At 38.4% G+C, this 19504-nt stretch overlaps 1 protein-coding gene and 1 pseudogene across 7 annotated transcripts in view; one reads left to right on the top strand and one right to left on the bottom strand.

The window, feature by feature from the left end:
• Positions 1–19504, top strand: part of UCHL3 (ubiquitin C-terminal hydrolase L3) — a 111327-nt gene that overhangs the window by 4188 nt on the left and 87635 nt on the right. The gene's annotated exons all lie outside the window — the stretch shown is intronic.
• On the bottom strand, positions 8055–9258 carry LOC140512878 (actin-related protein 2/3 complex subunit 1A pseudogene; annotated as a pseudogene).

Here is a 19504-nt window from a genome sequence, read left to right as displayed (position 1 = left end):
TTCTCGGGCGCTGTGCCAAGTCCATTACAATTATTATCTCATTTGATGCTCACAACATGCCTGGGAAATAGATGCTATTATTATCTCCATTTTACAAATGAGAAAATTGATGCAAAGTGTCTTATCCAGGGGTCTCACAGCTAGTCAATGTCTGAGACTGGATTTGATCTTTTCTGACTTCAGACCCCACAGTCTACCCAGCATGCCACCTAGCTACCAAAGCTCTTACAGCAAATGTGCATAAACAGAGAAAACAAATTCTTTCAAAATATAGCTCATTCTGTACCCTGAGTTTGTTGAGAGGTGAGTAGCATTTTTCATCATCCATATTCTGAAACTGTTGATCACTGTGTTGATTAGCATTCTTGTCTTTTCGTAGTTTGTCTTTACAGAGTTGTTGCTTTAATATAAATTGTTCTCCTGGTTCTGTTGCAGGTTTTTTTTTTAATTGTTTCTTTCATCATTTCTTTTGGCGCAGTAGTGTTCCATCATATCCATCTACCATAATTTGTTCAGCTATTCCCCAATTGATAGATACCTCTTTACTTTCCAGTTCTTTGCTATCAAAAAGAAATGAGCTGCTGTAAATATTTTTGTATGTATGGATCCTTTTTAAATCATTATTTGGTTGCTTTCTGTTACAACTCCGTTAGGGGTATCATTGGGTCATAGGGTATGCATAGTTTAATGAATTTTTGGTTGTAATACTAGATTGCTTTCTAGAATGGTTTCTGATTTTTTTTTCTCACGCTATTTCCTTTGTCTAGACTACCCTTCCCCATCTTTGCCTTTTGAAATTCTGCCCATGTATCAAAATGCTATTTCTTTCACTAAGCCTCTTAGATTGCTTAATCAGAAATAATCTTTATTGTTTTTTCATCTTGCTTGGGACCTCTTTTATATTCTGCACAGAATTCTGCATATTTATCTATGTATTTTATTCGCTGCTACTAAATTATAAACTAGGGCCGGTATCATGTGTTAATTGTCTTAGCCTTTCTTCTAGTGCATAGCAAAGTGTTTGGCATGTAATAAATCATATTGAGTAAATTCTACAGAAATTAATTTAGAATAGCTAGGTTCTCTTTTACAGTCTTTTTACTTATCTTCAAGCCTTCCTTATCTTGTTTACCCTTTCTGCTCTAAAGATTGGAAGGGTGGAATTGTTCTTAATCCCAGAGACGTGACCCAGTGTGGAGAGACCTTAATCTTGGTGGCCAGTGAGCCCTACAGCTACCATACAAAAGTCACCACTTGATATGTGCTGCTGCTTTTTTTTTTGGAGGGGGAAGAAAGCTGTCTAGATGTAACTACTAAACCAAATAGAAGAGGTACAGGTCCTGCAGATGCAGTATAGTAGATACATGGCAGATATGGCATAGTAATTTGAAGAGCAGTGGAGATTCACAGTAATTTATTCAAGATAATATCCAGAAAAAAGGGCAGCAACATGACTTGGAAGCCTATGCATGGATTTTGTGTAATGCGAAGTAGATGTCTTGTCACAAGGGCAGCAAATTTTACATGATAGGTAACTGACTACAGTTTGGCACTAGGAGGTCACCTCTTAGTCAGAAGGAACAGATTAGATATAAAACATGGTCAATAAAGATAAAATTTTATATGGAAATTCTTGAGGGAAAATTGTTAAGAGAATATTTGAGTGAGGATGTAAAAGATAAACAAGTGATATTGTGGTTGAAATAATGATACAGATCACCTAAATGATGAGTTCTGGGAAGCAAACACAGTACTGTCACAGATGTGATATAGTATTGGTTTCAGCCAGTTGAGAATTTAACTTTCCTTGATGGTGGTTTCTTCCGTGTTCTGACAAATGAAATCACAAAGGGAAGTGCTATTCTGGACTTGATTCCAAACTAGTTGATAAAATAGAAGTGATAGAAAGCTGGGTAGGAAATGAAAATTCCATTTAAAAGTTACCTGTTTTAAGAATAAAAAACAAACCATAGACTAGTATCTCTCCTAGACTTTGGAGGCTGAGTCTCAGAGTTCAGAGAAAGGGTAGATAAGGTTGCAGACTAAGATTCTGTAAGGTAAGTTGACTGAAGAGGAATGAGATGTGCTGAGGAAGGAAATTCTTTCTAATAAAAACAAATGATTGAAGAAGAAAAGGGCTACCTATCTAATGAAACTATTAGGGATGCACAAAGAACACATTTAACAGCTCTTAAAACTGATGTACAGACAGTGGAAGCAAGGATAGGTAACTGGGACTGAATACAAAAGAAGGGGCATGGTTTTTAAACAGGTAAGAAACAGGCCAAGAATTATCCTAAGGCTTATGTTAAATGCTGAGGTCATTAAAGAAGTAGTCTTTTAAAGTTGTTTTGAAGATTAAATAAAGGATAGGTATGTTGTCTGAGATTGATTGAATGAGGATAATGGCAGAAAGAATCAAGTATTACTTAACTTTTTTGCTTCTTTCTTTCTTACCTAAAACAATGTCCTTCATAAAATAAAAATGGTTAACAGTAAAATTAAACTTAAGGTAAACGAGGTGATAGAACACCTTATAACTTTCAGTGATTTCAAGTCATCAAGCTTGGATGGATTATGCATACCAGGAGATTGAAAGAAATTGTATATATGTATCAATGTTGAGCTGTTGGTGATGTTTAAGAAATCATGGAGAATGAGACATTTTTGCTGTACTACTGGAGAAAGGTAAATGCCATCCTAATATTCAGAAGGGGAAAAAAGGATTCTTTAAGTGGTAGAATTGATTCCTGTTAAAACTTAAGAATGGATTATTAAAAGAATGGTTTATGGACCCTTGGAAAGGGAAGCAATGATCACTTATGAACTTGCATAGTTTAATTAAAGAACAAGTTATACTAGACTGACCTCTTTCCATCTTTTTGACAGCGTTGCTAGACTGGTAGACCAGGGAAATTCCAGAGCCATGGTATAATTGGATTTCAGGAAGATGTTTAATGGTTTCATGATATTCTTGTAGGCAAAATAGAGAAAGGTGGAATGAATATTTTGTTTAGGTGATTTCTGTATTGAATGATTAAACCCAATGGATTGATGTCAGTATTTATGAGGTCTCTAATACTATAATTTTTGTCATCTTGTTCTGTTGAACTCTTAATGATTTTGATGAAGGCTTAGTTTGAATTTTTTAGATATTTAGACTGGGACCAAGAGCTAACCTTTTTAATGACAGAATCAGAACTTGGAAAGATTTCAACAGGTCTCAATAAAAGAATAAATCTAATAAGATAAATTTTAAGAAGGATGAATACCTGCCTTTGTGTTCAGAAAGTAAACTATACTCAATTTATTGATCTGTTCTTTCTCTATTTTATTGATGTGAGCATTTAGAGATATAAATTTTCATCTAAGTACTGCTTTGGCTGCATCCCATAAATTTTGGTATGTGGTCTTAATGTCATTATCTTTGATGAAATTATTGATTGTTTCTATGATTTGTACTTTGACCAACTTATTCTTTAGGATTATATTATGTAGTTTCCAGTTAATTTTTAACCTATAGAAATTGCATTATGATAGGAAAAGAGTGCATTTAGTATTTTTACTTTTCTGTGTTTGTGAAGTTTTTATGTCCTAATAAATGGTGAATTTTTGTGAAGGTGCCATGTATAGCTGAGAAAAAAGGTAGGCTCCTTTCTATTTCATTCAATTTCCTCCAGAGGTCTGTCATATCTAACTTTTCTAAAATTCTGTTCATCTCCTTAACTTGTTAATTTTTTATTTTCTGGTTAGATTTATTTAGCTCTGAGAGGGGAAAGTTGAGTTTCCACACTAATATAGCTTTACTGTCTATTTTCTTCTGTAACTTATTCAATTTTTCCTTTAATAGTTTGGATGCTCTGCCATTTGGTGCATATACGTTTGTGATATTAGTCCATTACTTATGGTACCATTTTAACAAAAGGAAGTTTCCCTGCTTGTTTCTTTGTGTGCTTTTGCTTTCGCTGAGGTGATGATTGCTTCCCTTGCCTTTCTACTTCAGCAGAGCTCCCTCACTCAAATCAAAGTCAGCTGCAAGTCATATCATCATCTTGATGTCATGGACCTCTAACAATGAAGGACAAACACAACAACAACAGCAGCTTCAGCAGAAGCATAATAGATTCTACTCCAACTCTGTGTATTTGTTTCAAGTGTGTTTCTTGTAAACAGTTTATTTTTGGATTCTTGTTGCTTATCTGCTCTATCTGTTTCTGCTTTATGGGTGAATCCATGCCATTCACATTCAAGTTAGGATAACTAATTGTGCATTTCCCTCTATCCTGCCTATTTCTGTTTATCCTTTCTTCTCTCTCGCCTTGTCCCTCCTCAAAAGTCTGTTTTGCTTCTAACCACTTCCTCCCCTAATCATTCCTTCCCTCTCACCTTCCCTTTGTCCCCTCCCCTCTTCCCTGTTGGGTAAGATTTCTTTCTTTCTTTTTTCCTTTCTTCCTTCCTCCTCCTTCTTCCAGTCAGGGTTTAGTGACTTGTCCAGGGTCACACATCTCGTAGGTGTCTGAGGCTGGATTTGAACTCAGGTTCTCCCTTCTCCGGGGCTAGTGCTCTATCCATTGTGCCCCCTAACTGCTCCAAGATAGATTTCTTTAGCCAGCTGAATGTATGTATATATATTCTTTACTCTCTGAACCAGTTCAGATGAGAGTGAGATTCAAGCATTGCCTCCTCCATATTTTCTCCACCGCTATAAAAGCTCTTCCTTGTACCTCTTTTATGTGAGATAATTTTTCCCATTCTTTCTCTCCCTTTTCTCCTAGTACATCCCTCTCTCCTGCCCATCCATTGATTTGTTGGGTTTTTTTTATATTATTGTAACATAATCAACTCATTCCCATGCCCCCTATCTATGTAGAATCTTTCTGACTACCCTGATCTAAGTTCTTCGGAGTTAACATGTCTCATCTGCCCACATAAGAATATAACAGTTTAACCTTATTGATTCTCTTATGATTTCTCTTTCGTGTTTACCCTTTTACATCTCTTGAGCCTTATATTTGAAAGTCAGATTTTCTCTCCATTTCTCATCTTTTCATCAGGAATGCTTGACAGTCCTATATTTCATTGAGTGTCATTTTTTTTCTCCTTAAGAATTATACTCATTTTTGTTGGGTAAATTATTTTTGGTTGTAATTCTAGCTCCTTTGCCTTCTGGAATATCATATTCCAAGCCCCCCTACTCCTTTAACCTGGTAGTGGACAAATCTTGTGTGATCCTATGACTTCACAATATTTAAATGGTTACTTAATGTCTACTTGAAGTATTTTCTTTTTGATCTGAGAGCTCTGGAATCTGGCTGTAATATTCCTGGGAGTTTTCATTTTGGTTTCTCCTTCAGGCATTGATCAATGGATTCTTTCAATTTCTATTTTACCCTCTGATTGTAGAGAATATTAGAGCAATTTTCCTTGATAGTTTATTGAAATATATAGATTTTTGGGGGTGGAGCCAAGATGGCGGAGTGAGAGCAACGACTCACCTAAGCTCTTAGACAGACTCCTTCAGATACCTCTAAAAAGAGAATCTGACCAAATTTTGGAGGTGCAGAATCCAATAGGAGACAGATTGTGGCAGATTCAAAGCCCAGGACAGACTAAAAGGTCCATGGGAAGGATCTGTTCTGCGGGGGTGAGCCCACAGTGCAGTGAGTCCAGTGCAGCGGAGCTGGAGGACCCTGGGAAACCTGAGACAGCATGAGGCGGAACCAGCCCAGGGTGAGAGACCAGCAGAACCAAGCCAGTGACAGCCAATGAGTGCCAGATATCAGCGCAGCAGCTTCTGAGACTTTCAGCCCGCAGATTAAACATCTGTAAGTCACCTACTTGAACTTCTGGGAGCCAGGATGGCGGAGTGATCAGTAAATGCTCTCTCCTCACCCCTTGATGACCTTAAAAGAACCATAAAATATTTCCCTAGAAAAGTCCTGGATCAGCAAGGGAACAGTAGAGGGGGCAAATAGTCTTAGAACACCTGAGACTAGGAAAATAGTTAAGGGGGATTCCTCCTACTGTGGCAGAGGCAAACCAGAAGGAGAGGGGACCCAGGGTGGACGAAACTTGCACTAGGACCCAGGCAAGCCTCAGTGCCAGGAGAGGAGCCCCAGGAGGGTTGGAAACTCCCACTAGGTTCTAGGCATGCCTCAGCACTCTAGGGGAAACGGGAAGACAATAGGGCAGCTGGGATCACCATCGCCTGAGCTTGCCTTTGCCTCAGTTCAGCTGAGATCTCCTGTGACCAGACCACCCCTCCCCCCCACTTAACAAGCTAACCCCAGGGCTGATCTGGGAAACACAAAACAAAAACCTGCTCTTAGCTTTTTCACATAACTCAGCTCAACACCAAGTTCTGCAGCTTCTAACTGAAAGAACCAGAAGCCACAACACACAATCAACATCATGAACAAGAAAAAGCAAATGAAGGGCGAAAAAACCGTACAATCTTTCTCTGGGGACAAGGACCAAAATACAAATACCAGAGGTCAGTAGTGAGACTGTACTTCCATCTGAAAATTCAGAAGGCACTATGAACTGCTTGCATGCACAAACACTCTCCTGGAACAGCTGAAGAAGGAAATAGAAGAAAAACTGGCCAATGATTTTAAAAGTATAAAAAAAGAATTCACCTATGAGAACATCTCTTTGAAAAGGAAAATTGAACAAATGGAAAAGGAAGTACAAAAATTAACTGGAAAAAATAATTTCCTAAAAGAAACAGTTGGACAAATGGAAAAGGAAGCACAAAACCTAACTGGGAAAATTGGACAAATGGAAAAGGAAGTACAAAAATTAACTGGAAAAAATAATTCCCTAAAAGAAACAGTTGGACAAATGGAAAAGGAAGCACAAAACCTAACTGGGAAAATTGGACAAATGGAAAAGGAAGTACAAAAATTAACTGAAGAAAATAACTCCTTAAAAGGAAAAATTGGACAGATGGAAAAGTTAACTGAAGAAAACAATATGATAAAGATTAGAATTAGGCAAGTAGAAACTAATGACTCTATGAGAAAGCAAGAATCAGTCAACCAAAATCTAAGGAATGAAAAGATAGACAAAAATGTAAAATATCTAATTGGAAAAACAACTGACCTGGAATATAGATCCAGGAGAGAAAATTTAAGAATTATTAGCCTGCCAGAAAGCCGCAATGAGAAAAAGAGTCTGGACAACATCTTCCAGGAAATCATGAAGGAAGACTGCCCAAAAGTGCTAGATCCAGAGGGCATAATAGTCATGGAAAGAATCCACTGTTCACCTCCCGAAAGGAATCCCAAATTCAAAACCCAAGAAATATTGTTGCCAAATTCAGAACTATCAAGTTAAGGAGAAAATACTACAGAAATATATCTAGACTCTTTCTTTGATCATGGCTCTCAGGTAGTAATATTTCTTAAATTATCTCTCTTCGATCTGTTTTCCAGGTCAGTCTTTTTTTCCTATGAGATATTTCACATTGTCTGGAATATTTCAGATTTTCTTATATTTTCATTTTTAAAATTTTGTTTTACAATTTTTTTATGTGTCATGGAATCATTGCCTTCAACTTGACTGGTCTAATTTTTAAAGAATTATTTTCTTCAGTGAGCTTTTGTGCTTCTTTTTCCATTTGTCCAATACTGCTTTTTAAGGAGTCATTTTCATCAGTGAAATTTTGTACTTTTTTTTACCATTTGACCAATTCTGTTTTTTCAGGTGTTATTTTCTTTAGTATTTTTGTGTCCTTTTAATTTTTTTTTTTACCAGTGTGCTATCTATTTATGATTTTTTTGCATCACTTTAATTTCTTTTCCTAATTTTTCCTCTGCTGCTTTTTTCCTGTATTTTTAAAAAATTTTTCTAGCAGACAATTTACATAAAATCCTCCTTTAATTTAGTGTGACAACTTCCCATGATAAACTACTTAAAGAGCAGCTTTGGTCAAGAATGGAATGAAATAGCCAATCAAAAAAACATCACTGCTGACTTTTTAAAACCAACACATTCACCAGTTATGTACAAAATAACAAAAACAAAACATCTGCAAGGATATTTTCTCAGTTTTGACTTGTGGTAGGGTCTTTCCCATCTTCATGCAAATGCTGGAGCTGCATTCTGTCAAGTGTCTGTCATGCCAGAGAATGAAAATACAGCTTCACATGATTCATAGCCCCTGGATCAAAGACTCTAAAGTCTTGAAATCCCAAATTGTCATTGCTCTATCAATGTCAGTGGTGCAAAATTTGCGGCAGTCTTGCTTGTCCACTTCATAAATAGACACTTGGGTGATACTGTTTTGGTGTAGCGTGTCTAGAGCAGTGTTGCGATCCTCAGTCGTTACTCTCTTGTCCATGTTGCAGAAGCATTCCATGGCAGAGATGTTGCGCTGGATGCTCTGTTTTGGAATGTCTAATTTGGAGACGATGGTCAAGGAGCACGATCATCATAATTAAACAACGTTGGGCAGCAATCATGGCCAGCAGCCACCACGCTATTCTCAGAGACAAAAGACACACTCAGGAGTGTGAGGAACTCTGTTTTCAGCTGCGAAACCATCATGTTTTTGGAGGCATCAGCAACTGATACAGTACTGTCATGGCTGACCCAAGCAAGGCAGTTCCCACTGGCAGAAAAACTAACTCCATGGACCCAACCACCACTTCTGGTATCACCAGACTCTGACATCAGTTGACCAAAAGTTATCTTGGTACCCCATGGAGTACTGGCTGGCTTTTCATCATCTTCTTTAATGTAGGCTGAAAAAACTCTGCATTTGAAGTCACAAGATCCAGCAGCCAGCAAAACATTGTTGGGGTGGCAGTCCAAACCAAGGACAGTAGAATGAATTGGCTTTTTTTATGTGTTTGCTCACCCACCAGTCATTTTTAGACTCAAAGTAGCACACGGAAATCAGTCGAGCTCCACTACCTACAGCAAATTTATTCTCCAGGGGAGACCATTTCACAAAGGTGGCTGCACGGTTAATCCTCAGGATCACCAGGGTTGGTTTCCAGATGCCATCTTTCTGACTCCAGACATAAGCATTACAGTCTGCACCACAAGTTACACTTCGATCACTCTTGGGAGCCCAATCAATACCTGTGATGTGTCCATTGTGCTCCTTCAGTTCATGGGCTTTCACCTGTTGGTTCCCATTCTTCTTGTAAATGTGGATTTCATGATTATTAGTGGTAAGGGCAATTTGAATACAGCCTCTGTTCCAAGCATGGCAGGTGATTGGCTCTAGAAAAATTGATGTAAGGACATTATTCTTAGTATTTTCAAAAGGGAAAAAAGCTGGGATGGGGAGGGTGTGGATGGGCCCCAGAGCGGAGGATTCACAGACTCTGGTTAGTCGACACCTCTTCTGCCACTTTTTAAAAAATCATTTCTTAGTTGTTTTGGCAGTTCTTGTTGTGCTTGTGTCCAATTCACATTTACCCCTTCCCTCCTCCCCCGCCCCAACCCCCTGGGGGCTTGCTTTGCTTGTGGCTGTTTTGACATCATTGTGTTCTTCTGAGTTTGGGTCTTGATTTTCCCTGTCACCATAGTAGATTTTTATGATCCGGTTTTTTTATTTGCCCATTTTTCCAGAATATTTCTTGACTTTGTACTTTAAAATTGGGTTCTATACCCAGAATACTGGGGGGAAAGGGGAGAAAGGGATGTCCCAAGCTTCAAGATTTTTTTGTGATGCAGTAGTTCTGGGTGTTCGGACGTTTTTTGTGTTTCCAAGGTGGTGTGGTCTGGGGAGAAATGTAGTCACTGCTCTCCTGTTTTGAGCTCTGGTGCTTTCCCAGGAATGGCTACTGATCCTTTGCAGCTGAAAGTGCTACTGCTTCTCAGGGCCCCTGCTTCCTTGTGATCAAAAATACTCTTCTTCACCCTGGAACTGTGCTGGGTATGGGTAATAGAGCTACTAAACAGGGCCCAGTCCTCTGCTGAGTGCTACCACAGGGGTCCAGTCCCTCCGTAATCTTTTTCTGATCAGTTGCCCAATCCTCTTACTACCTCAGGGCTTAGAATTCCTAAACTTGTGCTCCTACTGTGGCTGCTGCTGCCGAGTCCTACATCTTGTGCTGCTTCCATATGTGTTCCCAGTTCTTCTAACACTTCCTAAGTTGTCTTGTACCAGAAAGTTGGCTTTGCTTCTGTGTTAAAGTTGTTTGGAAAGAAATGTTTGGAAAACATGACTGTAGTGCTTCCCCCCCTCAGCCATCTTGACTCTGTCCCCAGAAGCCCCTCAAAAGCTTGTTAATTTTATGTATTTTCCTCCATTGTGCTATTTTTTCTTTCTCTTTGCTTTCTACTCCTTCTTTGTAGAGAAAAGAAATGTCAGACAGGAGTATAGTCAGCACCAATGCTCTGTACTTGAGGCAGTTTCTACTCTCCAGTTCTTCTTCCTTGTCCCTAACCAAGACCACACTAAACATTCTTACCCTTTCTTTCTTTCCTCTTAAACTTCTCTTCCGAATTTAGGGTTTATTTGGACTATGATGAATCCTTCCTTAGATCTGCCTTCTCTCATTCCCCCTTTTTTGCTCTCTCCCTTTTTCTTTCTATCTCCCTTTTCAGTTAAATGTATTTCTATACCAAATTGTGTGTGTGTGTGTGTGTGTGTGTGTGTTTGTGTGTGTTCTAGATGAAAGTAAGGTTCATGTGATGCCTGACCCTCCTCTGATTCCCCCCTCCTTCTTCTTCTATTTGGGTTTCACAGTTATATGAGATAAATTACCCCACCTTTCTTTCAAGTGTATCTTTTTTCCCTTTTCTTTGATCTTTTAAGATCACCAAAACAAAGCAAACTCACTCCCAGATCCTCTGTCTTTGACTCTGTATGATATATTGTTTTTAGGAAATGCTTGTATCATCCCCTTTCCTATTAGAATGCAAATACTTCAACCTTTAAAAATCTTTTCTGGCTGCCTTCTGATTCTAAGAGATTTTAAATTGTTAGTCATGATCTTTTCTTGTTTTGTTCATGGCTTTTAGATCATCCAGTGATTCTTAAATCCTCTTTCCTTGATTTGTTTTACTGGTCACTTTTTTCTTTCTTTCTTTACTGGTCACCTTTTATTGTCTTCTATTTTTTCAGTCTTTTGACTGTTTTAATATTTCTTATTGTTTCATATAGTCATTAACTATCTGTTAAGTCTGTTGGCCCTTTTAACTCTTGCATCATTTCTTCTAGGAATTTTAATTATCTTGTGGGCAAGTTTTGTTTTCCTTTGAGGTTTTGCTTGTAGGTGTTGTGGAATGATTCTTTTTATGGGTTTGTGTCTTGGGCATCTTTGGTATCATAATAGCCCTTTATGTTTTTTTGTTTACTCATTCTTTAAGTGTTCCACTCTAGGCAACTTGGTGTTGCCGGCCTAGCTGAGAGCTTTGGGAGCTGTCTGCCATACTGGCCGATCTGAGAGACTCCATCCCATTTCCCCTTCCTGTTCCCCTCACTCCCCATGTTGGACTGATCTGCATGAATCTGAGTTTGAGGATATGGGTGCTGAGTCCATCCTCCCAGCCCTTCTGTGAAACCTCACCCTGTGTTGCTGATCTGGGCTGAGGGCACAGTCCAAAATCAGCTTTATGCTGCTGTCCTAGCTTGTCATTCTGAGCATTGAACTTTATTCTAGTCCCCTCTGAGAAAACATCTCATCTCAGCCCCTTATCCCAGCTGCTGGTGTGGGTCTGGAGCTGGGTCTGAGTAGCTCTGGTTATCCCTGCTCTGCTGGCCTACCACCTGTGATCTGGCCCACCCATTTGCAGTAGTTCCTTGCCCTGGTCTTTTGCTTGTAAGTTGAATTTGTGATCATGGACTGGAAAAATGACCCGCTATAGAGTCTCCTTCTGTTTCCCAGTTATGACTTAGTCTAGTGGTATTCTTAGATTGTTGTGTTTATCAAGGGTGCTTTCAGTGTGACAGTTGATTTTTGACAGAAACACTAAAGGAATCATGATATGACTTTTCTTCCCACTGCACACAGCAGGGCAATAATTCTTTCTTTCCAGGTAAGTTATTGCCCTATCTCTCTAGCCTGCTGTGGCCAGATGATTTTCCCTTTGAGTGAAATAGAAGCAATGTGCAATTGACTTCTTTGGCAGGACTCTTCTGCTCTCTGGACCCTAGGGTTCCCAGAAGTTCAGCCCTCTCTTTAGCTAGGCTGGAGTCCTTATTGTGTTTGAGGTAATCACACTACCAGTCCAAAACTTGGAAGATTGGATCTTTTCCTCAAATTCCCTGACTTTGTTAGAAGGACATTTCTTCCCAGGTGATTTCATAGAGATATACTGCTGTACACAGTTCCCAAGTGACAGATAAATTGTGTTCTAAGAATTCTTTTCCAATTCTTCTTTGAAAATCAATTTCATATTCCCACAGAAGTACTATTAAAATTTGGTATTAGCTGCTTAGGTTAACCAACAAGTACTTGTTTAGCTGACTAGGTAACCTATTGTAACTGAATTTTGAAAGTGTTTTGTAAGCCTTAAAGCACTACATAAATGGTATTTATTAGCCTACCTAAAGGTTTTGAGAGATAGGGTCATGTAATATAGAAGAGAAGAGGATATAGAAAATAATTTCTGCCCCTTTTTTGATAATTAGTTGGCATTTACCTTCCATCAACACTCTACTGCTTTCTCACTTTCTAGTGCCCTTGTTTTCTTCCTTTTTTTCTTTAAAAAAACTTTTATCCATGTAGTTTGCTTTTTATGTTACATTCCCAATACTCTCTCCCCCACATAACCATCTCTTGTAGAAAAAGTTAAGTAGCAGTGAATCCACAGCTGCAGCTGACCACAGTCGTCCCTTGCAGCCATTCACATCTATTTCCTTGGAACTGAAATTGCACATTGTATACATTCAGAATTCTGATGTCTTTTATTGATGTTTTTATTTAAATTGTCATTATATATTGTTCTTCTGGTTCTTCATTCTGTGTCGCTTCATAGCTTAATATGTTTCTGAATTTTTCATATTCATTATTTCTTAGGTATAATAATATTATACTGCTTTTGTTTAGCCTTTTCCCAATTGATGGGCATTCACTCTGTTTACAGTTTTTGATCTTACAAAGTCAATGTTTTAGAAAATATGTGACCCTTCTTTTGTCATTTACCTTCTTGAACTATGTGCCTAGTTGTGTAATTGTTGTATCAAAAGGGAATAACAGTTTAGTAACTTTTCTTGCTGAGAAAAATTAATTCACTCATTAAAGAATTTATGTAGTACTTACTGTGAAGTACTGAGGGAGGCCTTGAAATTAATTTTAAGACTGGACCCTGCTGATGACAGCATCAATAAAGTAGGATATGATATAGAGCATGCAGTATTGGAAAAATGGTAAGACAGAAATGCAAATAATTGTAATATACAACATTACACATTAAGTGCACTATGGAGTAGTAAAATAAAAATTCTGGTGCTCTCAATTTGCCCCAAGCCCCCATTACAGAACTACACTCAGTTCTGCTCAACTTTTCAGTGCTCTTCTTCCTCTCTTATTCTATACATTCCTTTTTCAGAATCAAGGTTCTTATTTCCTCAAGATAAATTACCATAGCAAGTTATTAAAGAGAAAATTATTTGGTTGAACTAATTCATATAAATGTGTGGATAATGGATAACTTTTAATCTTCTCAAGGGTATTTGCTTTTTTTTAAAAAATATCTAAATGAATCTTTAATTGGTAGACGTTCAAATGGAATGCAAAATTTAGGAAAGGTAAAGGAAAGGTTTTTTGAGAGGTGAATTTGGGGGTAGAGACTTACTGTATGAATTGACTCTTCTGCTTTAAAGATGTATATGTTGATCCTTTGTTGCCAAGAAGACCGTGCCATCGAAGAAATGATGACATGACTTGCACTTGACTTTGTTTTGAGTGAGGGAGGGCAGTGAAGGTCACCAGCCTCACTTCTCCTCCAGGGCCATCTGAATCCAGTGACCAGATATTCATTAGGATGACTGGAGATGGCCTAGGGTGAGGCAATTAAGGTTAAGTGACTTGCCCAAGGTCACACAGCTAGTGAGTGTCAAGTGTCTGGGGTGAGATTTGAACTCAGGTCCTCCTGACTCCTGCACTGGTGCTCTATCCACTGTATCACCTGGCTGCCCCACCTAAAAGATAGATTTGGGGGATGGCAGTTGATTGTTTGTGATTAGCTCCCTTGAGCTCCTTTGTTTTCTTAACTTTTTCTGTTTCTGATCTTAAAGATGCTTTACAGTGTCATTGCTTGTCATTAAAGTATCAATAGGTCTTTTGACTGGGTCTGTAGGGCAGAGATAGCTATTTCTGTAATATATTATTTATTTACAAGTTATTTATATATAATTGTATATTATATCTATGTCTTTATATAGTATCTATAATTGAAATTAATCTATAACTGTCTATAGTCGAAAATGAGAGCAATGTTTCAAGGAAAAGCACACAATATATGTGGGAAATAAGAAACATTACTGCTGTTTAATTTTGGTTTGAGAATTTTATGGAAGAGTTAAGAAAATGGTGTGCTGTGAGTATAGGCTAAATAGTAAGTACTTACATGTAAGTCACTCACATGTTGCAGGATAGTTTGTCTCAAAAAATAGAACGTTGCTTTACTTACTAGTAGATTTTCTTCATAAAAAATAGATCCAAGTAAGTGGGAATAGTAATAAAACAGAGCCAGCCCACCTGAACAGATTTAAGGAAAGGACAAAAAATTAAAATTTTATTTCTTTATCCTAACTTAACTTTCTTCTTTACTTGTCATCTTGGTCTGATAATACGCTGTGCTAAAGCTAAACAGCTGTTCTTGGTTCTTTGATATATGAAGCAACTGGTATAATCACAGAAGAGTAAATGTTAACTATAATAACTTTTTTATGAGATATGGCCTTACCTTTCATTGAACCCTAAAGGGCAACAACACATGGGCTTACTGAAATCTTTGTGCAGTGTTTAAATTTCTAATTTTAAACTTTAATAATTTAGCAGGTAAAAGGAAAAACCAGCATATAGAAAGCCTGGCAAATGACAAAATAACAAAATACTCGAGAGTATTTACAAAAGAAATTGAAAGGAAAAACAAAACAAAATAACAATGGAAAAATCTGTCAATATCATTATAACAAAGACTTTGAATGTCACTTCAGTAGGTATCTCATCTACCCCATATTTGAGATGGATATTCCTTTATAATATCATATTATAATGATTATAATAATGTGATTCCTTTATAATGTACCCCAGTAAAGTATCATCCAGCCTTTGCTTTGAAGAACTCCAGTGAGGGTGACCTTACAATTCCTCAGACAGTAGTCTACTTTTAAATACCTCCATTTATTAGAAAAGTTACATCAAACCTAAGTTGCTTCTTTATAACTTTTCCCCATGCCCTCTGGATCCAAAACTCTTCATTACAGCTTTTTACCTACTTGAAAACAACTGTTAGGTACCCTCTCAGTATTATCTTTTTTTTTTTAATTTAACTTTTAACATTCATTTTCACAGAATTTTGGGCTGCAAATTTTCTCCCCTTTTATCCCCTCCCCCACCCCAAAACACCGAGCATTCCAATTGCCCCCATCACCAATCTGCTCTCTCCTCCATCATTCCTCTCTGCCCTTGTCTCCATCCTCTCTTCTGTCCTGTTGGGCCAAATAACTTTCTGTATCCCTTTACCTGTATTTCTTATTTCCTAGCGGCAAGAATAGTACTCGACAGTTGTTCCTAAAACTTTGAGTTCCAACTTCTTTTCCTCCCTCCCTCCCCATCCCCTCCTTTTGGAAGGCAAGCAATTCAATATTGGCCACATCTGTATAGTTTTGCAAATGACTTCCATAATAGTCGTGTTGTATAAGACTAACTATATTTCCCTCCATCCTATCCTGCTCCCAATTACTTCTATTCTCTCTTTTGATCCTGTCCCTCCCCGTGAGTGTCGACCTCAAATTGCACCCTCCTCCCCATGCCCTCCCTTCCATCGTCCCCCCCACCCTGTTTATCCCCTTATCCCCCACTTTCCTGTATTGTAAGGTAGGTTTTCATACCAAAATGAGTGTGCATTTTATTCCTTCCTTTAGTGGAATGTGATAAGAGTAAACTTCATGTTTTTCTCTCACCTCCCCTCTTTTTCCCCAAACTAAAAAAGTCTTTTGCTTGCCTCTTTTATGAGAGATAATTTGCCCCATTCCATTTCTCCCTTTCTCCTCCCATATATTTCTCTCTCACTGCTTGATTTCATTTTTTTTTAAGATATGATCCCATCCTATTCAATTCACTCTGCGCACTCTGTCTCTGTGTGTATGTGCGTGTGCATGTGTGTGTGTGTAATCCCACCCAGTACCCAGATACTGAATAGTTTCAAGAGTTACTAATATTGTCTTTCCATGTAGGAATGTAAACAGTTCAACTTTTATAAGTCCCTTATGACTTCTCTTTGCTGTTTACCTTTTCATGCTTCTCTTCATTCTTGTGTTTGAAAGTCAAATTTTCTTTTTAGCTCTGGTCTTTTCATCAGGAATGCTTGAAAGTCCTCTATTTCATTGAAAGACCAATTTTTCCCCTGAAGTATTATACTCAGTTTTGCTGGGTAGGTGATTCTTGGTTTTAGTCCTACTTCCTTTGACTTCTGGAATATCCTATTCCATGCCCTTCAATCCCTTAATGTAGAAGCTGCTAGATCTTGTGGTATCCTGACTGTATTTCCACAATACTTGAATTGTTTCTTTCTAGGTGCTTGCAATATTTTCTCCTTGACCTGGGAACTCTGGAATTTGGCCACAATGTTCCTAGGAGTTTCTCTTTTTGGATCTCTTTCAGGTAGTGATCGGTGGATTCCTTGAATACTTATTTTGCCCTCTGGTTCTAAAATCTCAGGGCAGTTTTCCTTGATAATTTTATGAAAGATGATGTCTAGGCTCTTTTTTGGATCATGGCTTTCAGATAGGCCCATAATTTTTAAATTGTTTCTCCTGGATCTATTTTCCAGGTCAGTTGTTTTTCCAATGAGATATTTCACATTATCTTCCATTTTTTCATTCTTTTGGTTTTGTTTTGTGATTCCTTGGTTTCTCATAAAGTCATCAGCCTTCATCTGTTCCGTTCTAATTTTGAAAGAACTATTTTCTTCAGTGAGCTTTTGAACCTCCTTTTCCATTTGTCTAATTCTGCTTTTTAAAGCATTCTTCTCCTCATTGGCTTTTTGAACCTCTTTTGCCAGTTGAGTTAGCCTATTTTTCAAGGTGTTATTTTCTTCAGCATTTTTTTGGGTCTCCTTTAGCAAGGTGTGGACCTGCTTTTCATGCTTTACTTGCATGTCTCTCATTTGTCTTCCCAGGTTTTCCTGCACCTCTCTAACTTGTTTTTCAAAATCCTTTTTGAGCTCTTCCATGGCCTGAGCCCATTGGGTGGGCTAGGATACAGAAGCCTTGACTTCTGTGTCTTTCCCTGATGGTAAGCATTGTTCTTCCTCATCAGAAAGGAAGGGAGGAAATACCTGTTCACCAAGAAAGTAACCTTCCATAGTCATTTTTTTTTCCCTTTTCTGGGCATTTTCCCAGCCAGTGACTTGACTTCTAAGTATTCTCTTCACACCCACTTTGCCTCCAGATCCTCCCAGCCAGCACTTGGGGTCTGAGACTCAAATGCTACTTCCCAGCCTCAGGGCTTTTGGTGGGGGCAGGGCTGCTATTCAATGTGAGATTAAGTTCAGGTGCTCAGGTGGGGGCAGGGCTGCCAGGAGGGGCTCAGTTCCCTCAGGGGCTTTATGCAGAGACCTTCAACAGTGGATCCGGGCTCCTGCCTGCTTGGGGAGCCCTGGTCTGCTCCCACCTCCCTTGGTGCCTCCCCAGGGGGCCTGAGTCATGGGGGCTTCCCACTCCCCTCTCCACCTGCCAAAGAGAGCCTCTCACCGACCCTTGTCACCTGTGGGTGGAGGGACCCGAGCAGCTGCTGGAGATTCTGTCCCTGAAGCCTGCTTGGATCTGCTCCTCTCGGTGCTGGGTGGTCAACGCAGGGCTGGGCTCAGCTCCGCGTCCGCAGCGCGAAGAACCTTTTGTGAGAGGTTTTCAGGCTCTCTGGAACAGAAATCACGTCCGCTCCGCTTCTGTGGCTTCTCCTGCTCCCGAATTTATTGGCAGCTCTTTTCTACAGATATTTCATGGGCTGTGGGTTCAGAGCTAGCGTATTTGTGTGTTTCTACTCTGCCATCTTGGCTCCGCCCCCTTCCTCTCCTCAGTATTATCTTATCCAAGCAAAATAAGCTCCAATTCTTTAAAATGATCCTTATTTGTCATGGGCTTAAGGCCTTCTACCAGCCTGGTTGCCCTCCTTTTGATGGTCTGTAACTCCCCTCCTAAAATCCCTCCTAAAAGTTTGATACTCCAAACTAAATAAAAATACTCCAACTGTGGTCAGACTGAAGCAGAGTACAGCAGGATTGTCAGCTTTTTCCTGACATGTCTGTCATTGTAACTTGTGTGCATTCTTCTTTGTCACCATGTAAGGCTATTGACTTCTCTTGAACTTATAGTCTACTGAAGCCCTCAGATCTTTTTCAGGTGATTGCTGTCTAGCCCAGGCCTCTTATGCTCATAAAGTTGTTTTTTTATACTAAAGTTGAAGACTGTCTCCATTAAATTACATCTTACTTGATTCAACCCAGTGTTTTAACCTGCTAAGATTTTAAAAGGAAGAATTTGATATATTTTATTTTCACATTATCTCCATTTCCCAATTTGTTCTTTCCTTTACCTAGAGAGCCATCACCTATAAAGAAGAATAAAGAGAGTAAAAAGTAGTTTAATGAATCTTTAATTTAATTTAATTAATCCATCCACAAAGTTTGACAGTATATGGAATTTTCCGTATTTGTAGACACTGCCTTTCCAAAGAAGTGGAAAGGCACATTCTCATCATTCTTCATTGGCCAAATGTTAAGCTTCTTTTTTTTTTATTTTTTTTTTGGGTCTTTTACATTTGTATCACTGTAGCATTGTGTATGTTGGTTTCCTGGTTGTTCTTCCTTTACTTTGTATCAGTTCATGTAAGTCTTTATATACTTCTCTGTATTCTGTATTCTTCATATTCATTTTTTAAGTCAGTGTTAATTTATGACATTCATGTACTACTACAAGTTGTTTAGCCAATGGGCATCTGCTCTCTTCCCACTTCTTTGCTACTACAAAAAGTGCTGCTATAAATATTTTGATGTATGTGGGACCTTTAAATCTTTAACCTCCTTTTGGTCAGAGAGTATGAACATTTTAATCACTTTTGTCATGTAATTTTGGATAGCTTTCCAGAATTGTAGAACCGTTTCACAGCTCTGTCAAGGGTGTATTAGCATGTGCCTTTCTTTACATAGCAGACTATATTTTCATCTTTTTTCTCCATCATTTTCCTGGTTGTAATGTCCAACTAAGAGTTTTTTTGATTTGTGTTTCTCTTATTATTAGTGATAATAGAGCATTCTTATGGTGGTTGAATAATTTGCAGTTCTTTCCATATCCTTTGCTCTATTGGAGAAT

This window comes from Notamacropus eugenii, chromosome 6 (genome assembly GCF_028372415.1).
Source record: "Notamacropus eugenii isolate mMacEug1 chromosome 6, mMacEug1.pri_v2, whole genome shotgun sequence".
NCBI lineage: Eukaryota > Metazoa > Chordata > Mammalia > Diprotodontia > Macropodidae > Notamacropus > Notamacropus eugenii.
Note: the sequence above shows the minus strand (reverse complement) of the source record. Positions and strands in the feature narration are given on the sequence as shown.